The sequence below is a fragment of the Mirounga leonina genome, unplaced genomic scaffold (assembly GCF_011800145.1).
Source record: "Mirounga leonina isolate KUSES-001 unplaced genomic scaffold, KU_Mleo_1.0 Mir_165, whole genome shotgun sequence".
NCBI classification, from domain to species: domain Eukaryota; kingdom Metazoa; phylum Chordata; class Mammalia; order Carnivora; family Phocidae; genus Mirounga; species Mirounga leonina.
The window spans coordinates 74,691,758-74,715,921 of NW_023270415.1; the positions used below are offsets into that span (position 1 = coordinate 74,691,758).

The window sequence follows — 24,164 nt, forward strand, 5'->3', positions numbered from 1 at the left end:
GGGAGGGGAAGAATGAAGCGGGGGAAATCGGAGGGGTAGACGAACCATGAGAGACGATGGACTCTGAAAAACAAACTGAGGGTTCTAGAGGGGAAGGGGGTGGGAGGATGGGTTAGCCTGGTGGTGGGTATTGAGGAGGACACATTCTGCATGGAGCACTGGGTGTATGCACCAACAATGAATCATGGTACACTTCATCTAAAACTAATGATGTAATGTATGGGGATTAACATAAGAATAAAAATAAATAAATAAATAAATAATTACACTTCAATATAATAAATAAATAAACACATGGGAGAAACAAGAAAAAAGAGAGAGAAGACACAATATATTAATATCGGGAATAAAAGAAGGATATTACTATAGACCCTGCAGACAACAAAAGGTAAGAAAATACTATGAACTCTGCTCAAACCAATTTGACAATGTAGACAAAATATGACTCAAAAAGCACAAACTAACCCATCTTACCCAACATGAAATAGATAATTTGAATAGCCTATTTTTTTATTAGTTTCAGAGGTAGAATTCAGGGATTCATCAGTTGCATAGCCCTATAACTATTAAGGAAGTTGAATTCAAACTACTGAGAAGAAATGCTCAGGCCTAGATCTTTTACTAAAAGAAATTTACCAAATGTTTCAAGAAGAATTAACCCCAATTCTACACAATCCCTCCCAGAAAAAATAGAAAAGAAGGGAACTTGTGCCAACTTGTTTTAGGAAACCAGTATAACCTTCACACCCAAACCAGACAAAGATATCATTAGAAGAAAAGATCACAGACCAATATCCCTTAGGTATATGGATATATAAATCCTTAACAAAATGTTAGTAAATTGAATCCACGGGCTTTTACATAATTCAACACCCATTCGTGATATAAAACAAAAACTCTCACAAAGTATAGAAAAGAAGTTCCTCAACTTGATAAAGAGGGTCTACCAAAAAAATTGACAGCTAATCTACTACTTCATAGTGTAAGATGAGATGCTTGAAGATGGCTTATCTAATAGTGCTACCGTGTCAATGATCAATACATGATTTTTCTTCATCTTATCTCCACCACCCAGACCCTATCCACGTCTCCATTTCTCTTCAACATTTGGAAAACACTTATTCATTCAATAAATAGATACTGCAGACCTGTGCTAGGCTCTAGGGACTCAGGGTTGAACAAATGAGACACTGTAATTCTCAGTTGGGCAGAGGAGAGCAGAACTGGATCATCCATGGAGCTTTGACTCAAACTACCTCCCTCTCTTCCTCCCACTGGGCCAGCCACAGATTTTACTAAAATACCTTCCCTCGGGAAGTTTTCCATTCCCATTAAAATCACCAGGTGCTGGGGCGCCTGGGTGGCTCAGTCGTTAAGTGTCTGCCTTCGGCTCAGGGTCCTGGGATCAAGCCCCGCGTCAGGCTCCCTGCTCCGCGGGAAGCCTGCTTCTCCCCCTCCCACTCCCCCTGCTTGTGTTCCCTCTCTCGCTGTGTCTCTCTCTGTCAAATGAATAAATAAAATCTTTACAAAATTAAAAAAGTAAAAATAAGTAAAATAAAATCACCAGGTGCTGATGGAGCCTTATCTTATTCCTCGGGTACGTGTTGCAGAGAAGCAGTCTGAGGACTTCTGATGTATGCAGGTGTTACGAGAGGATGAAAGATGTCTCAGTGTAACTGACACTTGCTGAGAGCCTACTGTGTCCCAACGGTTGTAGGCTAGTGCCCACAGCTCAAAGATTTCAAGATAGATTCGGTCCCCATTAAGATCAGAGTTGGACAAAAGCAGACAAACCTGTAAATGAAAAGGACAGAAGGATGACAGGGCAAAACCTGAAAGAGTAGGCATGAGGGGACCATTTGGATGAGTGTGCTTATTTTTATTGTGCAGGGTGGGGTGTGGTTGGAAAGTTGCCCAGCTTAAATGTATCTTAAAATATGGGAAAACCTTTTCCCAGTCCTGCCATCTTTCTGAGCCTGCTGTCACTGTCCTCATTGAATTTGTAATTTCTGGTACTTGAAGATAACACAGGTATGGATTATTATGTCACCATGAATAACCAAAAGGAAAAGGAAAAGCTAATTATTTCCCAGAACTATATATGCAACACACACATGATATAAGACCGCTCTGGAAAAAATGTCATAATAATAAAAGATATAATTTGTCGAGTCCTTACTGTGTGCCAGGTGCTGTACAGAGCATATTATAGCCATGATCGTATCTCCTTCTCACACCACTACTGTAAAGAGATCATTATTTCCCCTACTTACTAGGCAGGAAACCAAAGCTCAAAGAGACCATACAAATTTCTCAATGCTACATAGATTGTAAACAGGAGTGCCAGGATTCCAATCCAGTCTACAGTTGTGGATTTGATGGGGTCAAAAAATAACATCCCTCAAGTTCAAACCAACTGACATATGGTCATATGGAGTCAGGCAGATGGAAATCACAATGTCAGCTTTATCACCAGAGAAAATTAGGCAGGAGGACATGGCTAAACTGTATGATCAAACAAGCCTAATGATACTCCTCTGAACTGAAGCTTCCCTCCCCCCAAACACAGGCCCTTACTGCACAATGCACTTTACTAAAGCGTGCCCATTGGGATGCTTTCTCTTTACAGGTGTACCCATGGAAAGGAGAGATAAGACCAGGGTCCCTCAACCCAGTGTTCGGTGAGTAAGGGCCACTGGGACCAGCAGAACTGCCTTAGGGAAGGCTTCTTTTTTTTTTTTTTCTTAATTAATGTATAGTGTATTATTAGTTTCAGAGGTAGAACTTATTGATTCATCAGTTGCATATAACACCCAGTGCTCATTCCATCAAAGACTTCTAAAAGCAAAAGGAAGGAGGGAGAAACAAATGATCCCTAACATGCCCTACGCTGGGCTCTCTTAATCCATTCAGGTTTGATTTTCAATCTTACCCCTACCAGGAGTGAAGCTATGCCCTTCAAGGGAAGACCTCACCTCCAACATCAGCCACTGTTCCACGGAGCAGCCCTCTGGAACTACAGATGTGTAGTTTTGATTTTGCCCCCAAAAGGTTCTGAAATAGTATGAGCAATCCATTCATTACAGAACTTGAAAAACTTTGCACGTAAACTGAAAATATACCCCTAATGCTCTGCCTTCCCTTTAATTGCATTCAGGCAAATTGTCCAGTAGAGCTTACTGGAGGTTCTGTGATACGATTTAAGAGTATCGGGAAGATGCTCTGATAACTTAAAACCAATCACCTAGAAATGTCCTAAAGTTGAATAAAACCACTTCCATTATCATATTTGCAAAAAAAAGACTAAACTCCCAAGATAAAATCCTTTGCAATATAAATCTGAAGAAATAATGTCTAAAGGAATTAAAAGCCCAAATCAAATTATCTTGCCTTTTTTAGCTAACCGTCTCTAGACTATGGCAAAGCTGCCCATTAGAGATTCAAACTCCCCTTTCATAATATATTGTTATTATTTGGAAGTGGTTGCCAATTACACTGCCCAGGCTCCCCTTCATCTAAATGTGGCCAAATAATTGAGTTCTGGCCAATGAAATAGGGACAGAAGTGATATGTGCCCCCGCTTCCAGGCCAGGCTCACAAAAGCCTGGGCATGATCTTCCATTGTCTCTCTCACTTCTCCCCTCTACCTGCTGGGGACTGACCCAAGTTACCCAAGTCTCCTTCAACCTGGGCTCCCCCCATGCCTGTATGGAGCAGCCGCTACATCACCACCACAAATAGTATTTCATGTCAAAAGTCTAGGGTTTGCTTGTTATAGCAACTAACATTAACTTGATCAAGAGAAAGTGAAAAGAATCTAAAGTCTCACTTCTGCTATATTATGCTCAATCTCAGACTAGATATTCATTCAGAAGTGGAGGTAGCATTGAGTCCCCTTTGGGAGTTCAGCCTGGGCTGTTCATTAATGGATCTGCTCATTCAAGACCATAACAAAAAAATCTCACTGAGCTTCATGAATCAAGAGTCCAAACTGTTAACTGAATGCATAGGGTTGTCACAGTCTGGGCCCCACACCCATGAAATTTAGAAAATAAGTATATCCCCAGTTTTAGGGCAGTTTTGCCAAGCAAAATGATGTTTCCAGAACCTAAGAACCATAGCCAACGAAGAGGAAAGAGATAAAGCGAGGAGAAAAGGGGATCCTTTCTCGATTCATCCTGGCCAGGTTGTTGCTCAGTCTTATGATAGGCTGTCCAGGGATCCTGACCTATGACACAAAACACAACTGGGAGTGATCTCCCTGGTTCCATAATGAACCATGTTAGGGCACCATTTGCCATCTCAGGGAGGGATCCACCTATGCTCACTTTTTCGCCTTCCAGAGAGTAGCACTGGAGAGATTGTTGATTATTTAGCAAAGTTTCAAATTTTACAATGGTGGCATCCCTAGTCTGCAGATCTTACTGGAGGTGCCTTTCCTTCCCATCTTACATCTTCAGAAAACTGAAGCTCTGTTCCCCCTCTGAGCTGTGTCTGGCATCCCTAGTGTAGAACTGAATAAGCACTCCAACTTACTGTTGTAAAATCACCTCCACAGTCTCTTGTGAGCAGCCCTCTGCTCTGTGTCCCAATGATTGTTGGCTTTCTTCCTGGTTGGAATTATCTGGATCTGAGATACCAACTTCTTAGCGTATTTTTTTCCTCCAGTTCCCATGTTTGTTCCCACTGAGGGATCATCTTCAATGGATTTCTGAGCAGAGACTGCTATTGATGTTGCTGAAGCCCATGGTCCCAAGGGCATAGGGACAATACCTACCTCTGCCCGCCACCCTCAAGATGTTGTATCTCCTCAGCTTGTCAAAGTCTCTAGTCTTGGACAACCATTCTTTCTTCTATATCTTCTTTTATTTCCTTTCTACTTGGATATACTGATATTAATTAATTTCCATCTGCCATCCGCCTACTGTTCTATGAGGATGCAGCTGGGTTTCTAGACGTTTCCCCTGCCTCATTCATTGGCCCTTTCCCCTCTCTAGCAAATGGAAGCTAACATTTGTACCTGAATTACATGTCTCCCTTCCTTACGCTTCCCCAAGGTTTCAGGTGCTATGATGTATAGATTTCCAGAGCATTTCCTCTCAAAAACAACACTAACCCTTATCCCCTCCCCATTTTGCTTCGAACCGATCTTTCCAAAAGGCACAGGTGGCAACGGGGGAGAGACATCATCCCATCTTACACTGATGCGCCTACTTTGGTCTGTTGCATTGGCAACCTTCAAGCACTTCAGCACATTGGCATAACTGCCGTGGACAGCTGGGCATCGGCACACATCTCAGCGGCACCCTGGAGCTGATACCAGCCAGCGTGGTGCTCTCACTTCCTCCGTTATCCTTGCCAGCTCTGAGAAAGTGTCAAGCCTTGCCAGCAGCTGTTTAATGCCTGTAGACATGTAGGCTGGATTTGTTAGCTTCTTATCAGCTTACAAATGACTTCGACAAATTTTCTTCTTTGATTTTCTTTTTCCTTTTGCAGGAATGTTTGGATTCCGAGTGCATAGTCTTGTTTATATACCAATTAAAGCAGGAAGCAATTATCATCAATTACCATGTGAGACTAGCTACTGTCTTGTAATTACTGTGTTAATTGACATTAAGTTTAGATAGAAATTATTGTTGCCTCCTTCCAACTAAAACCAAAGAACGGCATGTCAGGAGTGAAAGAAAGAAGATCTACAAATATAATCTTCTCCTATAAGAAAATCTGTCTAGAGAACATTTCCTTAAATGTTTGTGTATTTCTCATTTCTTAAGTCATTCCTTCATTCGAAAACTTATTATGATGATGTGGTTGACAGCCTCCAAAATGGTCCCAAATGACCCATGTCTCCTGGCTTTCAAGCCCTCAAATAGACTTCTCCCACATTAAATAGAACTGGCCCAGATAACCATAGGGTATTTTTGAAATGGTTCTGCATGACTCCCATGATTAGGACAATGAAAAAGATTGCAACTGCCACCTTGCTCTCTTGGACTGTTCACTCTGTGAGAAGTCAGCCCCATGTCATGAGGACACTCAAGCAGCTCTATGAAGAGATCAACATTATAGGGAACTGAGGCCTCCTACCAATGACCAATACCAAGGTGCCAATCAGATGAGTGAACCACAGTAGAAGTGAACCCAGTCCAGTCCCAGCCAAGTCTTCAAAGAACTACAGCCCCAACCTACATCTTACTTGCAACCTCACCAGAACCACCCAGCTAAGTTGCTTCCAAATGGCTGACTCACAGAAACTATAAGATATCATTAATATTTATTATTGTTTAAATCACAAAATTTTGAGATAATTTGTTATGCAGCAGTAGATAATCGATATAGACGGTGATTATGATTTTGATGGCTGTGATGGTAATCCTAACTCTAACTCCCTGGGAAAAGATAAAGTCAGACATAGAATTCTCCCTGTAAAAGTGTGACAACTTGAATTAAAAAATAATCACAAGTCAAACAAGTTGGAGATAAATGGCATTGCTTATTCAGATTCTGATTTGTAGGTGCATCCTTAGTGACGAAGGCAGAGTAAGTACCCTGATTCTTTGATCCCAAGACTTAAAAAAGTAACTTATCTCCTAACTAAGGAGAGGGAGCAAAGTTCTTGGAAAGAAGAACTACAACAAGGTTCTTTTGTCACTCATATAGCTTTTCTGTGGTGTATTTCCTAGCATTCAGTGTAAAAACAGAGAAGAGGGTCTGCCTTACTATCAAGTTGCTTTATTACAGAGCTGTCTTTAGCCATCTGAAATGTAAACCTCTATGTTTGTACAGATGTTAAACTTTGGAAAGCATGTTTTAGATAATCACATAAAGTGATAAAACATAACTCTCAGAGAAGACATAGTTTTTATAAATCACTCCTTTTTAAATTACTTCCAATCTAATTCAAGTTAACTTAGGGTAAACTTATTTTGTTTTGCTTTCCCACCTAATACTAAAACTGGTGTTTAACACACACAGTTTACAAAAAATCACTCAGTACAAATCTGGCCTTTTAAACTGACCTTTATAATTTTGTGCATTCTTTTTTCAGCAGTTCACAAAAAAGGCTTGATTTCAGTGATAATCCTTCTCATTGTTTCTAAATAAATAACACAATATCAAGTCTTCTCTACACATGAGGATAGTACTTTGGGGTTTACAGAGCAGCTTCTTACACACCATCTCAGTTGTAGGATACTGACAACAATGACATCAACTGATTTATGTACATTGGTGTTCATTTTACATCAAGGAAACAGAAGGCCTGAGCAGCATGGCAACTTCTCCCAAATCACAAACCTAGAAAGGTCGGAGCTAGAATGGAAAGCCAAGCTTAGTAAGTTTCTGGTTTATCCTCTGGAACAACAGTCTTTAATTTAGTTTTCCAGATAGTCATAAAGACCACGTTTGCAGAACACTTGGTATAAAGTAATACTGCATGAATGATAACTCTCTCCCCAACCCCCTCCACAGCTCACCTGCATGCTGTGTGAATATCCAGGAGGATGTGTTTGCTTTAATAACCCTTACTTGTAACACTCTTTGTAAAGAATCCATTCAGTATGTTCATCAGGGACTCATATAAAAGTAGGCCATGTATGGGAGTCAATGGACAGAGCATCTTTACTCAGTTAGCCTTCTAAAATGTGCACACCCAAAGCTGCCGTAGTGATGACCATTAATGTTGCAATATAAAGATGCACTTGGGGTCCTATCAAGGTTTGCTTAATAATCTCTCCTGACTAAATGTATTCTGCTGCCTACACTTTTGTAGCTTCTGTCCTCATTTGCTGTGTGAAGGTCAGATTCTTATTTCTACTTTAATGCTGCTCATTCATTAACCATTTTATGCAGCAAACACCCTCAGTTCTATATGCCAACAGAGGGACATCACCATATAGATTATGACAGAGGGTCCTAAATTTGGGGAAGATCTTTGTAATCAACTAAGTCTATATTAGACAAGTATGAAATCTTTCTGAGCCTATGAAATGGAAGTTGTAGCACCTAACTAACTAGCTCACAAGACTGTTGAGAGGAAAAATAAGAAAATATAAGTGAAAATTCTGTGTGAATTATAAAATGTAGCCAATAGCCAATGTGTGTTTGCGAAGGAGATGAATGGGAATAAGACCAAATAAATAAATTATCACATAAGCATGTGCCTTCCCTGCTGAAGTTTTTTTTTTTAGGGCTGAGCCTGGTCTCTGGAAGAAATCTTAACTCAGTAGGTCCATGCCAGATTGGTGCCCTCTCTGCTCATTCTTGTGTCCTTTTTTGTGTATGTGTGGTAAGAACGCTTATCATGAAATCGATCTTGACTCAATTTTAAGTGCACAATACCATGTTGTTAACTCTATGGACCGTGTTGTACAGCAGATCTCTACAACTTATTCTTCTCGTATAGATGAAACTTTATTCTGCTTCAACAACAGCTTCCCATTATTTTCCCCCTCCTCCAGCCCCTGGCAACCCCCCTTCTATTCCCTTCCATTCCATACATTTGACCATGTTAGATACCTCATCTCAGTGGATCATTCAATATTTGTTCTTCTGAGACTGGCTTATTTCACTCAACCAAATGTCCTCAATTTCATCCATATTATTACAAATGGTAGCATTTCCGGGCACCTGGGTGGCTCAGTTGGTTAAGCGACTGCCTTCGGCTCAGGTCATGATCTTGGAGTCCCAGGATCGAGTCCCGCATCAGGCTCCCTGCTCAGCAGGGAGTCTGTTTCTCCCTCTGACCCCCCCCCCTCTCATGCTCTCTCTCTCATTCTCTCTCTCAAATAAATAAATAAAATCTTTAAAAAAAAAAAAAAACAAATGGTAGCATTTCCTTCTTTTTTTTTTTTTTAAGATTTTATTTATTTATTTGACAGAGAGATAGAGAGAGAGCACAAGTAGGCAGAGAGGCAGGCAGAGGGAGAGGGAGAAGCAGACTCTCCACCGAGCAGGGAGCCCAATGTGGGGCTCGATCCCAGGACCCTGGGATCATGACCTGAGCCGAAGGCAGCCGCCCAACCGACTGAGCCACCCAGGTGCCCCAAGCATTTCCTTCTTTTTTTAAGGCAGAATAATATTCTACTGTATGTACAGAACCCATTTCCTTTATCCATTCATTTGCTGATGGACATTTAGGTTGTTTCCGTGTCTTGACTATTATGAATACTGCTGCAATAAACAGAAAGTGCAGATATCTTTGAGATACTGATTTCAATTATTTTGAACATATACTCAGAAGTGGGGCTGCTTGACACATGGTAATTTTATTTTTAATTTTTTGAGGAAACTCCATATTGTCTCCCCTAATGGTTTCACCAATACAGATTCCCACCCACAGTGTACAAGGAAGGGTTTCCTTGTCTCATCCTTGCAAACACCGGTTATCTTTTGTTTTTGTTTTTATAATAACCATCATTACTGTTATGAGGAGATATCTCACTGTGGTTTTGATCTGTGTTTCCCTGATGATGAGTGATGCTGGGCACCTTTTTATATACCTGGTGGTCATTCTTAGGTCTTCTTTGGAGAAATGACTGTTCAAGCTCTTTGCCCATTTTTTTTTAAAGATTTTATTTATTTATTTGACAGAGAGAGAGAGTGAGAGCAGGAACACAAGCAGGGGGAGTGGGAGAGGGAGAAGCAGGCTTCCCACCGCGCAGGGAGCCCAATGTGGGGCTCGATCCCAGCACACTGGGATCATGACCTGAGCCAAAGGCAGACGCTTAATGACTGAGCCACCCAGGTGCCCCTCTTTGCCCATTTTTTAATTAGGTTATTTGTTTTTGCTTTTTGGTTGTTGCTGTTGAGTTGTAGGGATTTCTTGTACATTTTAGGTATTAGCCTCTTTTCAGATAAGTGATTTGCAAATGTTTCCTTCTATTCCTTAGGTTGCCTTTTTTACTGTTTTGAATATTTCCTTTGCTGTGCAGAAACTTTTTAATCTGATGTGGTCCCGCTTGTTCATTTTTGCTTTCATTTCCTGTGCTTTTGGTCATACCCAAGACATCATTGCCAAGAACAGTGTCAAGAAGCTTCCAGGAGTTTTACAGTTTCAGACCTTACATTCACATCTTTAGTCCATTTTGAGAAAGGTGACTCTTATGAATAGATGTTGAGTGGAGAAAAAAGCCAATCACTAAAGAGTACATTTAAGTATATTTTACTTTTTATAAAAATTAAAAACTAAACAATGTTAAATAAGTAAACTATTTAAGGAATGCATTTATGGTTCATAAAATTATTTTAAAATAAGTAAGAGAATGATGGACATATAAGGAAAGGACAATACAGGTAGTTTCAACAGTACTGGGAATATTCTGGCTTATAAATTGTTAGGTAGGCTTATAGATGTTTATGGATTTTATTATCACACTTATTAACCACATATATTCTAAACATATTTGTTTAGAAGTCATGCTCACTTGCTAACAATAATAAACATTATTAATGTTTATTACGTTCCTGTAAGACGAGGAAGGAACATGGGGAGGGCGACAGTGGAGAAAGAATGAGATGTAACTTAGAGTCCCTTATTTCTGTCCTCAGGCAGAGCTACAGCGGGGAATTGTCCCCTAGATCCCACTCCATTTGGACAGCAGCCTTGTTGAGCCTGCAGAGATTTAACTGTAGGAGACACTTCTGTCATCTACCCCCCTGGTCACCAAATAAGGGATGGCAGGGCCTACGGAATTGAAGTTTGAGATTTTGAAGAATCTTACCTTTAGGGTGAAGGCTGGAAACAGCACCAGTAATATCTCGATATTGCCTCACACTGTGATTATTAGCAAATAAAGGGTATTGAGAATCCTGCTACTGTTCTCTGCTCCCCTAACAGAATGAGATTTCTGTTGCATTGACATTTTTAAAAGTAGAATCAGAAAAAAAAATAAAATAAAAAAATAAAAGTAGAACCAGAATATGACCTGGGCTAGAGTGGTAAAGGAGCCTCAATATGGCAGATCCAAGACAAATGTACTTGAAACAGTACCTAGAATAATAAATGCATTTAATACATGCTTTTAACTTTATTATAATTTGTTAGTCATGTATGACGTATCTGTATGTCATGTGTATATGATATATATATATATATATACATATATGCATGCATTCATTCATATAATTCATTATGGACATGTGATAGGCACTGTTCTTAGACACAGGATGAGTAGAAACTCTAGTCCTCCCTATCAAAGCACTTAAAATCCCAAATTCTCTCACTGGTCCATCATGCTATCTTTCTCTCTCTCCTAAGCATCATCTTCTGATTCACAGCATCCTTCTTCTAGATCCCATGCTGATTACAACAGTTGTCATACGTTCTTCTTTTTCTCAGTTTTATTTTGAAAATGAAAAGGTTTCTATATAAGAACAAACATTTGATGTTTCTATAATTTGAATGTTGATACATTCTTTCCTATCCCCTATCTTTCTAAAGCCTTTGTAGCTGCAGAGTTCAAGGATAAAAATGGAAACCTGACAGTCACTGGGGTGCAATTTGTAAATGAAGCCTTTCCTGATAAGATTGCTCAGGGACACATGTTAAGAGAGGAAAGAAGTTAAACAGAATGTCATCTGGGGTCCCTTCAAAGCCTGTGGTCTCGCCAGCTCCTTGGGAGTAATGACTGCTTCATTCATCTTTGTATTTCAAGTCTCCAGAGCACAGAGTTCCTGAACTTTCCACACAACAAATGTTTGTTAATTAAATTAGTGAATTAATAAATGAAAAGATGTTTACAAAGAAATTTTTCACTGAAGTCTGGCAGATGGTACAAACAATCTGCCTGAGGCATGGAAAGAGAAAAGTAAGTGTTACCTTCCTCACTTCCCATTGCTTCCTCAGCCATTTACTTCCATTGCCTGGGGCTTCTCTATGTTATAATTATTTTCACTGAATCCTAGAACAGTGGAGGGTAAAGGGACACTAGAGGTCATCTGTACCAGGCAAGACAGTCTAACATCCATTTTCCACAACTCCACATCACAGTGATTTAACAGGATAAGGTTTCATTTCTTGCCCATCAAACACTCTCATGCAGGTTCAGGGATGTGGAGAGAATCTAGGCCCCTTTCATCTAGACTCGACCATACTTCATGCCCTGATAGTCTCCCAATGGAACCAGGCAGAAGAAAGAAAGAGTGAGCAGCTTTGTGCAGATTTCATGGTCCAGGCCTGGAGCTGGAATTCCACCAACGTTCATTGGCCAGAATTCAGTCCCACGCTTCACCTAACTTGTAAGGGAAGAGGGTGGTCTAACTGAGTAACTGGTAAGGAAAGAGAGCACGCTAATTCAATATCCTGCTAGTATCTGCCACATCACATGCTGAGGCATTAATCCTTCCAACACACTTGACCATGGTAGACCAGATGTCTGATTCAATGTACCTAAGGGCATTGAACATACTATTCTGTGAGCTTTCCATTTTATTCTTGGATGGAATTATTAGAAAATTCTTTTTACCCACTACTCACCTGAGTAACATTGAACAATATGCTGTGATGGAAAGAACACCTGCTGTAGAATCCCTCTGCCTTGGGTTCTAACCTCCACTTTTCAGTTACCAGGTGTGTGCTTTTAGGTAAGTTACCTCAGCCCTCATAGCCTGATAGTCCTCACCTATAAAATGGGGGAAATAATGCTTCCCCCAGTGAAAACGTTGAGTAAGATCATTAGAGAGTTCCTGTTTAAAGAAGCTGTCCAGTATATGCCAATCCCTTTCCTCTTAATAACTTGCTCCCATTTACTTTGTGCAGGCTTATCAGCCAATAATATTCTCTCCAGCTTCCAAATGACAGCCATTCAGATTATTAAACACAGCCATAGTGTCATCATTCATGGTCTACCCCAACCAAAATGGACCAGGCTCCTTCAACAGTCAGTAACTTGACATAGCTTATGATCCTTCAGTGCTGACTCGGCGGAGGGTCAAGATGATCCCCACAGTCTGACAGACTTTATCCATCTTTCTTTAGGAAAAAAAAACAGGACCAGAGAGGTGAAGTGATTTGCCTGAGATTACTCAGACAATTACAAGGAGAAATGGACCTAGAAGCCAAATCCCCACTCCCCACTCTGTCTTCTTTCCACTTGCTCCTTCCTTATCCTCCCACAAGTGCAAGACAGCCGCTATGTGCTTTTACAGTTGCTTTTAAACCTCAAAATGAGATTTTTTTTACATGTTCTTGCTATAATTAAGTCATAGGCATAACTCATGAAAACAAAACTGTGCCTTTTTAATTAGTGTCTTGAATGTGAATGAATGGTTCATTATTCTTTCCCATCTCAAGCTGAGATCATTATTAAGTCTGAAGAAATAATGAATAGCCAGACAGCGAAATTCTGAACAGTGTGGAAGGGGTCACTTTTCCTCCATGGAACCCAGAGCACGGGGTGACCTGGGAGGCTTGGTCTTCTGACCAAGCACAGGTGGACAGTGGGAAGCCAAAGGAAGCTCCCGACATTTGGGCCAGGGGGCACCCTCAAGGCAAAGATCTACCATTCAGAGAACAGACTCCTAATAAGACTCATTTGGGTCTCTTTTAAGATTTCTTAGAGGGGTAGTGCTATGGACTGAATTGTGTTCCCCCAAAACTTCTATATTGAAGCCCAAACTTCCAAAGTGAATACAGGCAGAGAGAGAGTCTTTTGAGATAATGAAGTTTAAATGAGGTCATAAGCATGGGGCCCTCTTCCAATATGACTGACAAGTAGTGACACCAGGGAGGTACATACAAGAGGAAAGACCATGTGAAGACATAGCAAGAAGCCAGCCACTTGTACGCCAAGAATGGAGGCCTCCGGAGAAAACCAACCTGCCAGCACCTTGATCTTAGACATCCACCTTCCAGAACTGTGAGAGATTAATTTCTATTGTCAAAGCTACCCAGCCTGTGATATTGTATTATGGCTGCCCTAGCTGACAAATTCAGGTGGTTATTGGATTTAGATAAATAATTAATCTACTCTTGAGTCCAGTTATCTTGACTCTGGATCAGAGAAGTCAGTCACCTTTCGTTCGTCCTCTGTAAACTTGTTGAGGATCTCCTATGTACCAGTTCCTATGCTCAGTGCTGGGGATCCAAGATAACTAAGATTATAGTCTTTGACTTCAAATATAAGATGCATATGTGAATGAAAACTGACTTCAGTGCAGTATGATGAGTTCATTCAGGTTGCTTTCCCGATGTTCAAGGAAGTCTTTGAAGAGGAGTTGATGTTTAAAATTCTCAGTCTTGAAAACTGAGAGGAAGCTTGCTACATATCTTGGTGGTTGGGAGGAGAAAATTTTGGAAGAGTGTTTATCAGGTTTAAAGGTGTGGAGCATCCAATAGCAGACAGATTTGGAGGCTGAGTCCAGAGATGTGGGATATGGGTCTGATAAACCATAGCATGGGCCCTACACCAAAGCGTGCTCAGACCCAGTGTTCATCCTTCCTGTTCTGCTCTCAATCATAGGGAGGCTGGTCCTGCAGGCTCCTGAATCAGCTGGTTTCTAGCTAGACTCAGACAATGGGAAAGGTGGGAGGGGGGAGCAGTAAGGAGATGGGGGAAGCCAGGGGGATTTCTCCCCATTCCTCTCTGCTTCATATGGCTGGTTGGCATGGCTGTTATCTCCTCTACGCCCCCCTCCATCATAGGACTCACCTTCCCATCATGGATCCAGCTTTCAGGTTACTTAGTCCCTGAGTGCCAGTAACACTGTCTCCTCTTGCCCTTGGCCCTCTGGCCTAGGGCTGGTGCCACTGCCCCCCATCACCAACCTCTGGGTTGCCTCTGTCTCTCGCCTGCCTTCTCAGCAATGTGATAACCTCCGTAACTAATTCCCTGCATTCAAGACCCTCTGTATTCAATACTCAAATATTCCCCATTAGACCCTGCCTAAGACACCTCGACAAAGATCTTGGATTTTATTCTTAGCTGACGGGGAGTCCTGGAAGGTACATACACTTTGGAGTGACCTATCAGACTCATTCTAGGAAGATGACTCTGGCTACAGGGTGGAGTATGGATTATAAGGAAGACAATGGAGACAGGGAGACCAGCAAGGGGAGTAAACCAAGAGCACAAAAGAGCAACATCTGGGGCTTGAAGCAGAGCAGGTAAATGGCAGGCCGAGCTGAGAATGTGAGCAAAGATTTCCTCAGCAAGTCTTACCACTTTTATTTTTGTCACCTCTGACATCCTTAATATCACCTAACAGCAATTAAGTATAATGTGAAGCTCAAGGCACTGGAAGTCCGAGCACGTGGGTTCTAGTACTTGCTCTGCCTCTAGTAGACTCTGTGACTTTGGACAAGCCATTTATAGGCGGTACTCACACACGCCTACTTAGGAAATTTACCTTCTGTTATCGGGTTGTACAATCACCTTGCGAGATAGGTCTTTCTCATGCTCTCCCTCCATTTTAAGAAAAAATGAAAGAGGGAGATTCAGGATTCAAGGAGGTTAAGCAATTTACCCAAGATTACTCCTCGAGCAATGGAAGCAGGAATCAAATCCAGGTCTGTGGGACCCCGACGCCAGTAATGAAAACCCATCTTACTATGCTACTGCTTACCTAACTCATTGACTTTCTTTTATTTATTTAATTTTTGTTGTTCAAATATTCTTTTTTAATTTTTAAAAATTTTTTAAATAATTTATTAGTTGCATGTAACACCCAGTGCTCATCACATCACATGCCCTCCTTAATGCCCATCACCCAGTTACCCTATCCCCCCACCCACCTCCCCTCCAACAACCCTCAGTTTGTTTCCTACAGTTAAGAGTCTCTCATGGCTTGTCTCCCTCTCTGATGACTTCTCATTCAGTTTTCCCTCCCTTCCCCTCTGCTCCTCTGTGCTGTTTGACTTTCAATCAGAGTATGTTCCAGTTGGAAGGAACTGCAAAACTTGCCTGATATGATTGTTTTATTTGGGAGATGATGAAACCAGGATAAGAGCCCACTGCTTTTCCCAAGTGCCAAGTGACCTTTTCTAATTTAAAGATTCTCATGCTTTTGTCCTTGTCTACAGTACTTTGGGGTCTCTTTCCAAGCTTATCATTTTCCCACAGACTTATAAGGAAAGATTATTTATTTTCAATCAACAAAAAGAATCTTCCTCAAAGGGAGGCATGCTTGGCTTTCTCCAAGAAAAAAAGGAAGAAACTCCCAGCTTTTGCCCACTAGTGAAGAACCCTAATATTGAATGGGGTATGCTTTTATAGGTAGACAGAGGAGTGTGTCTTCCAAAGCCTCATCTTCAAATCCAAAGCCCTAAAATGCAAAAGAATTCTCACAGAACATCTTACTGTGGGTTGTGACCTCTACCTTACTACTTATTTTGCTTTGTGATACCACTTTACCTCTTTGAATAATCTTGAAAGTACTAACTCTTTATAGAGTTAAATGAGAACCTGTCTTTATCTGGTAAAAATCCAACAGTGAATAGCTGTGCCCCTTTCTCTGCTCAATATTGAATGGCATGCATTTTCTTTCTTACATTCCCCCTAAATATTTAATGGCATGCATTTTCTTTCTTACTTTCCCCCTAAATATTTCATGATATTTATTGGGAGGACCCACTTTGTAACAGATAAAGGTATAGTGATTTTAACTTCAGCAGCGTTTATGGACCATCTTTTTGGCTAGGCACACTGTGAATTATAGGAGATACAGCTACTGAATGCCACCCCATCATTGGTGGCCCTTGTTCTCCATAGAAAGAGGTGAAATTGTAATGGATATTGCATTCTGTGGTTAACCAGGAGATGGTCTAGTCCCATTGTAAGACTATTTTGGGCAGGTGACTTTCCCATCCTGGGTCCTCATGTGTGAAATGAAGAGGTCAAGCATAGAGGTGCTACGCTTCCAGCACTGTGAGTTTACAATTCCACAATTTCTATGAAATATGTTTCTATCTATAAAGCACAGTCCCTGAATGATTCCACCCACAAGGATGGCACCGAAACTCAGCTAAATGTCAGGGTGTCTGATAGTTGACAACAAAATCCATTATCCCAGAACATTCAAGGAGAATTGGAAAGTCCCATGAGAAAGTAGCCAGCAACCTTGCTCATAATCGTGAGAAGGAGAGGGAGACAGAGATCATGCACTGGCTCTGGGAGCTGGGTAGGAAATGAGGGTAGGTTCACTGAATGAAATGCTTGCCAGGAGCGGGGACCCATAAATATTCCATGACACCCAATTGATTCCTCAAATTGAGTTTCATTTGTCATTTGTAAATCAAGCCCATGAGTCTTCTGGCTGCTCTTTAGCCTCTGCCATCCACTACGCTGCATCTGGGCTGATTCTCCTACTCCCATAAAACAATCAACCACCATCTACTTCCCCTTGACACGACCAAGCATACTGAAGGTTTCTAGTATGTGGCTTATAAAATAGCCACAGTAAGTGGAGTGGGACACTGAGGCCAAGGAAGGTGGTGATAACGGATGGATTGCCAGATTTGCCTAAATCTTGAGTCCAGACTCTTTTCACAGAGACTGCTTCTCCACTCTTTCAAGTCATGGCACGCAGAAAAATGTTAATATCTGGCCAACACAGTGGAATGAATGGAGAATGTTTGACGCTGGAGGAAATGGGCCAACAGATTCTGGCTGCCGGGCAGCTCACCCCCAGGGTAAGGGAGTCAGTAGTATAGCACGCCTGTTGTATCAGTCAGAGAGGTTATACTAGCTGTCGTAACAAATGACCAAAATCTCAGTGAATTTATTTCTGGCATTCCAAGGAGCAAATGGAATTTTAAGGAGTGGCTCAGGGATCACGGCTCCTTCTCTCTTATGGTGCTACCATCCTCTAGACCCTCCTGGAAATCCTCCACTGGATCCTTTATAAACAGCACATTGACAAGCAAGGAGAGGCAATGAAGAATACCACTGGGTATCTTAAACCAGGAACCCACTCCTCCCTCCCTTATTCCACTGGCCAGACACCAGCCATATGGCGTATGACAAGGGACTCTGCGCCCTTGACTGTCCACAAGGAATGAACAGGTCCCTAAGCATCTGGCCTGTCTCTACCACATATAGAACACATCCAGCCTCCTCCTAGATCTCTCTGAGGAAAGTACGGTCCGTGATGTGCAGCCCTGCATCACCTGGGGCCTTTTTAGAAATACAGAAGCTCAGGCTTTGGCTTCAGTCTCTACATTTTAATAAGATCCCCCAGGTGATCTTGTTTTTAGAAACACTGCCCCAGACCCCCTCACACCTGTCAGCATCATCAAAACTGCTGAACCCACTGAAGCAGCAAAGAATTTTGAACAATAAAAGTTTTCTACAACTACAATCCCCCTATTGAAAAGGACTGAATGCATAAAAGAAATGCAGCTATCATGCAAGGGAATCCATATTTATTAACCAACTACTTATGTCAGGTACAAAACACAGCACACACATTATGTCATATAAGAGTTACCATAATCCCAAGGGGGTAGTTAGGACCTCTGGGAAGGTGAGCAAAGACAAATCTGATAAGTAAAGACTCTTAAATCAAGATCACGTGGATGATTAATGTGACAGTGAGACGGCATCTAGAACTATGTGCTTGGTAGTCTGGTATTCTCCATGCTCTGCCATGCTGTAGCTTAGCGACATTTCAAGCTTGTTCATTTAAAAATGGTCCAGAAGGGGAGCCCCTGGGTGGCGAAGTTGGTTAAGCCACCGACTCTTGCTTTCAGCTCAGATCATGATCTCAGGATCGTGAGATTGAGCCCCAGGATGGGCCACGCACTTAGCGCGGAGTCTGCTCAAGATTCTCTCTTCTTCTCCCGCTGCCTCTCCTGCCCTGCCCCCTCTCTCTCCCTCTCTCTCTCTCAAATAGATAAATAAATAAAATCTTTAAAAAGAAATAAAATAAAATAAAATGGTCTAGAAGGTAACTTGCAAAGGGCTCTAGAAATATGTGATTGGGAGCAGAAAATGAAATGCTCAATAGAAGCTTGAAACATGCAAATTTAAAATTTTTGAATTATTCAGTGGAAAAAAAAGAGATTTTTCTTAAAGTTAGATTAAAAAGAAAAAAAGAGGGAGAGAGAGAGAGATCTTACAGGCTGTTCCAGTTAATTTTAACCTCAGTGAGAAATATGACATTCCTCCTGTGCATACAATTAGACATCCAGGAGAGTTAGGACGCCCTGTCTTGTGGCTGATTTCCATGAGAATTGTATGGCTTGTGGAGATAATTATAAAATTAAATCTCATGCCAATGTGAACAAGAAAAATAAAATGCACTGCTATATTCTGATATTTCAAGGACATGGCAGATGGAGATAACCTGCCCTCTCTCTGGTCCTTCCCAGAAAGCACCACTACTCTAGTCTCTGGAATGCCTGTTCAGCCCTGCTTCTTCTTTTTTTTTTTTTTTTTTGATAGTATCTGTTTACTCCTCCAGTAATTATTTGCACCTCATTATGACAAGGCTGGAGTTTATAATGATCTTAACAAGCAGGGTATTTCTCGTGATATTGATGAGTTGTTTTCAAAAGTAAGCAAGCATGAGAATACTAGGAAAGACTACTGAAAGGGAGATCTCTCAGCCCCATCCCCAGAAGTTTTGCTTCAGTACATCTGGACTAATAATCAGAATGCTTAAAAAGCGGCTTAGTGTACCCCATACAATGCAATACTCCTCAAGCCTTTAAAAAGAAGGAAATGCTGGTATATGCTCTAACATGGGTGAAACTTGAGGATATCATGCCGAGTGCAATAAACCAGTAACAAAAAGGCAAATACTGGGGTGCCTGGGTGGCTCACTCGGTTAAGCATCTGACTCTTGGTTTTGGCTCAGGTCATGATCAAAGGGTCCTGAGATGGAGCTCTGCATAGATCTCTGTGCTCAGCGGGGAGTCTGCTTGAGATTCTCTTCCCCTCCCTCTCCCTCCCCTTTTCCCTCCCCCTCTGTCCCTCCTCCTGCTCACAAGCTCTTTTTCCCTCTAAAATAAATAAATATTTTTTTAAAAAGGAAAATACTATATGATCTCCTAAGAGGTATCAAAAGCAGTCAAATTCACAGAATCAAAAAGTGGAATGGTGGTTGGCAGCGGCTGGGGATAGGGATAAACAGGGTGTAACCGACCAATGGGCTTAAGGTTCCAGTTAAGGAAGATGAATACGCTCTAAAGACCTACTGTACCGCACTGTCCCTGAGTCCACAATACTGTTGTGCACTTCAATTCCTGTTAAGAAGGTGGATCTCGGGGTGCCTGGGTGGCTCAGTTGTTTAAGCGTCTGCCTTCAGCTCAGGTCATGATCCTGGAGTCCTAGGATTGAGCCCCATGTCCAGGCTTCCTGCTCAGTGGGGAGTCCACTTCTCCCTCGGACCCTCCCTCCTCTTGTGCTCTCTCTTTCTCTTTCTCTCTCTCAAATAAATAAATAAATGTAATCTTAAAAAAAAAAAAAAGAAGGTAGATCTCATGTTAAGTGTTCTTACCACAAGAAAATATAAATTTTTAAGTAGCCTACATGATATCCACACAGGTGGTCCATGGGCTCCTGCCTTCTGCTCTATCATAGCCCCTCTTCCACAGCGGGTCACTCTTCAGTGTCATTATGGCAGGGTCCTGGCTCTTACCTTCTTACTCCTTAGAGCCTACACCTTACCTCCAACCTCCTTACCTCCTTACCTCCAACCTCAGAAACAATTATTTTTAGTCTATCATCCTCAACAAACGTTTGTCTTACAAATGAAATAAGGAATGAGAGGATAAAATAAAGAAGGACATAATAGATGAATGAATAAATGAATAGCAGGTACAAGGGTGTCACTGCAACATACTGTAAGGTACCTCCCCCATGTCCTGGAACCCGCTGAAAAATGAATCAACATACTTCATGGTCCCCGTGTGAAATAATTCTGAGACAAAGCATATTTTCCTGTGTTTTGTGTGTGTTGTGTTTGTGCTAAACAATATTGAAATGAGACAAAAGGAACTTGTCCACCTGTTTCAAGAAATATCTTCTCCTAGAAAATAAGGCTAAATACTCAGTTTGCTTATTCCTTCAAATATTTAGGCATGCATTCATTTGACAAATATTTATTGAATAACTATAATGAGAGAGGCACTAGGGATACAAAAATCCAGACTTTCACTGCCTAGCGGAGGAGGTGAATATGGAAGCCCATTAGTGTGGTAATGTGTACCATGGGCTGTGGTTAGTGGGAACAGTTTCTCCTGGGATGAATGGAAACACAGAAATAGGGGAGTCAGGGGGGCACCTGGGTGGCTCAGTTGGTTGAGCGACTGACTGACTCTTGGTTTCAGCTCAGGTCATGATCTCATGAGTCATGGGATCAAGCCCTGCATCAGGCTCTGCGCTCAGCGAGGAGTCTGCTTGAAGATTCTCTCCCTCTGCCCCTCCCTACTAAAGCACTCACACTCCCTCTCTCTCTCTCAAATAAATAAATAAATCTTATTTTAAAAAAATAAATAAATAAATAAAGGAGTCAGTTCTACCCCTAGCATAAATACCACCTTGTGCGTAACGGACTTGATGCTTATACAAAAATGTATAGGATGATTAGATACTGTTGGGGAAATGGATCAGGATAAACATTTCTGACAGAGAAAACAGGATAAACAAAGGTCCAGAGACATAAAGAGGCTGGTGCCAATGGAGTGGTGAGTATTTTGTCCTCTCTGGAGCAGAGGATTTAAGAAATAAGTCTGAAAAGGTTAGTAAGAGCCAGATAAGCAAATGCATGATCTTGATAGGTCATTCAGACTTGAGAATGAGAAGACAAGGTTCATACTTTAGAAAGTTGCCTATGGTAACAGAGTCAAAGCAAACCTGGAGGCAAAATGTTTCTGTTGACAAGGAGAGCCGTTGGCAAGCCATTGCATTTGACTATCAGAGACAGTGAGGTTGGCAACCCAAGTGTTGTGGGTAAAATTATGTCCCCCCAAAAGAGAAATTCAAGTCCTAATCCTCCTTATGTGGGAAGATGAGCTTATTTTAAAAGAGAGTCTTTGCAGATGTAAGTAAGTGAAAATGAGGTCTTACTAGATATGGGTGGGCCCCAATCCAATGACTGGTATCCTCAGAAGAAGAGGGGAATTAGGATGCAGGGACACCCCAAGGGATAAGGTCATGTGACAACAGAACAGAGGTTGCAGTGACAGATCTACAAGCTGGAGGATGCCAAGGATGGTTAGCAACCACCAGGAGCAATGAATGGACAAAGAAGAGCCTTCAGAGAGGATGGCCCTGCCCACACCTTGACTTCAGATCTCTGGCCTCCAGAACCATGATAGAATAAATTTCTGTTGTTTTAAGCCACCAGTTTCCGGTACTTTGTTATGGCCTCCCTACGAAACTAATACAAAAGGGAATGGTAATAGTGAACAGAGGGGAAGACACACTGTAGTCGGGAAATAGAAACTTCCAGACTTGGGGAAGCTTGGAAAGGGGGTTTAGGAAACATGGCGGACCCAACACTTGATACTCTCCTCCATGTGGGACACAGTGAAGGTGAAAATCTGAGAGACTCCCAGGAGAAGGCAGCCGGCAGGGAGGCGCTCACACCGTGTGTAGGGGCAGCCTGGAGGGTCCCCAGGCCCAGGAGAGGGGGACACGGCAGGCAGAGCAGAAGGCCTGCTGTGGGACTCTGGAGGGAGAAAGGCACCCTCGTCAGGACTTTTTGCCATGTAACTCAGGAAACAGACGGGCCTTCAGCCTCTCCTTCAACGGGAGAACTAATGTGGTTTCCTTAAGGTTTGACAAATACGTTTTATTCCACTGAGTGTTGCACCCACGGCTGTAACAGGCCTGTCCTCCCAAGGCTCTCGGCTACTGGAACACCCATGGTGGCCAGGTTCTTCCTTCCTTCCCCCCCACCCCCTGAGCGCGTCTTGCAGGAGCTGCACCCCACCCGCCCCCCCTTAGGCTTTGTCACTGCTGCCCTACTGTCATTCTCGGCACCTAATCAGCCTCTGTATTTTACTCCCTACCTCCAGTTTTGAGTTTTGAGTTTTGAGTTTGTTTCTGTTTTTGTTTTTATTTTAAGCCCAAATCCACTCTCCACATGCAGTCCAGAGATTTCTTCGTATACACAAACCTGATGGTGAAGTGGCTCTCGGAACTGCAGGCGGGAGCCCAGCTTGCTCTGGCTGATATGCCCAGACTCTGGGTACCCCAGGCCAGTCTCTGCGTGCGCTTCTTACAGCCTTAAGTGCCCTTGTTATCCTACGACTCATAGCTGTTTGAGCTTCATCCCACTGTTCTTACTCTGTTCCCTCTGCCCAGATTGACCTGCTCATCTGTGTTGAACTCTTATTAATGTTCTTTTTTAAAAGACTTTATTTATTTATTTATTTATTTATTTATTTATTTATTTATTTATTTGAGGGGGTAGTGGAAAGAATCTGCGGCAGATTCCGCACTGAGCATGGAACCCGACTCGGGGCTCAATCCCATGACTGCGAGATCATGACCTGAGCCGAAACCAAGAGTCGTGCACTCAACTGACTAAGTCACCCAGGCACACGTCTTATTAATGTTCTTAAGTGTCACCTCCTCTAGGAAGCTTACGTGATTCCCAACCCAGTGCAAGAACTGACCACCTTCTCCTCTGAACTCTTCCTGAGGACATTTCTAGCAATGTCTCCACAATCTGGTGCTATGTGTGGGAAAACTCTCGTTAGATAGACTCTGGTTGTGGAAGAAATGTGACGACATCCCTTTTATCCTTTCAGGCCAAACCCAGCAAAGTGGTACGCAGTAGGCTCTCAAAAAATGTGATGAAAGAGAACCACAGAACTATTCAGATCATACTGAAAGCCTGTGTCCTCAGGGGAAAGCAACTGATGTGAGCACCTGGGATTTTCCTTTCCGGGCCAGGTGATTTAGGATCTGTATGATTTATCAGTCTTCATATACCTGGTATCACCTTTGCATTCAGCTTCACTGATCGAGAAAATGAATTCGATCCTGGATCTCTGTCCTCCCTAGAGCAGCTTGCCAGGAAAAAAAGTCGTTAACGTGGTAAATTATCTTCCCAGCTGTTAATATCGTGTTCCCATCTTGTTCCCCTTTTTAGTTCAGCTGAGCATCACTCTGCTCAGTGAGATTTACATGAATATCTTCATTTCGCCAGTTCCATTGTCCATCTGTTTGGCTGAGGGCTGAACGACCAGGCTGTGGCCAGGAGTAGAGAGAGGA

The 24,164-nt window shown here is 42.0% G+C and overlaps 1 long non-coding RNA gene across 2 annotated transcripts in view; it reads right to left on the minus strand.

Annotated features, from left to right (window-relative positions):
* The window catches only part of LOC118015235, a 90,038-nt gene that overhangs the window by 29,544 nt on the left and 36,330 nt on the right, over positions 1-24,164 (minus strand). For both annotated transcript variants that reach the window (XR_004680588.1, XR_004680589.1), the window contains exon 2: positions 1,565-1,794. This is a non-coding gene — a long non-coding RNA (uncharacterized LOC118015235). The remainder of the gene's footprint in view (positions 1-1,564; positions 1,795-24,164) is intronic.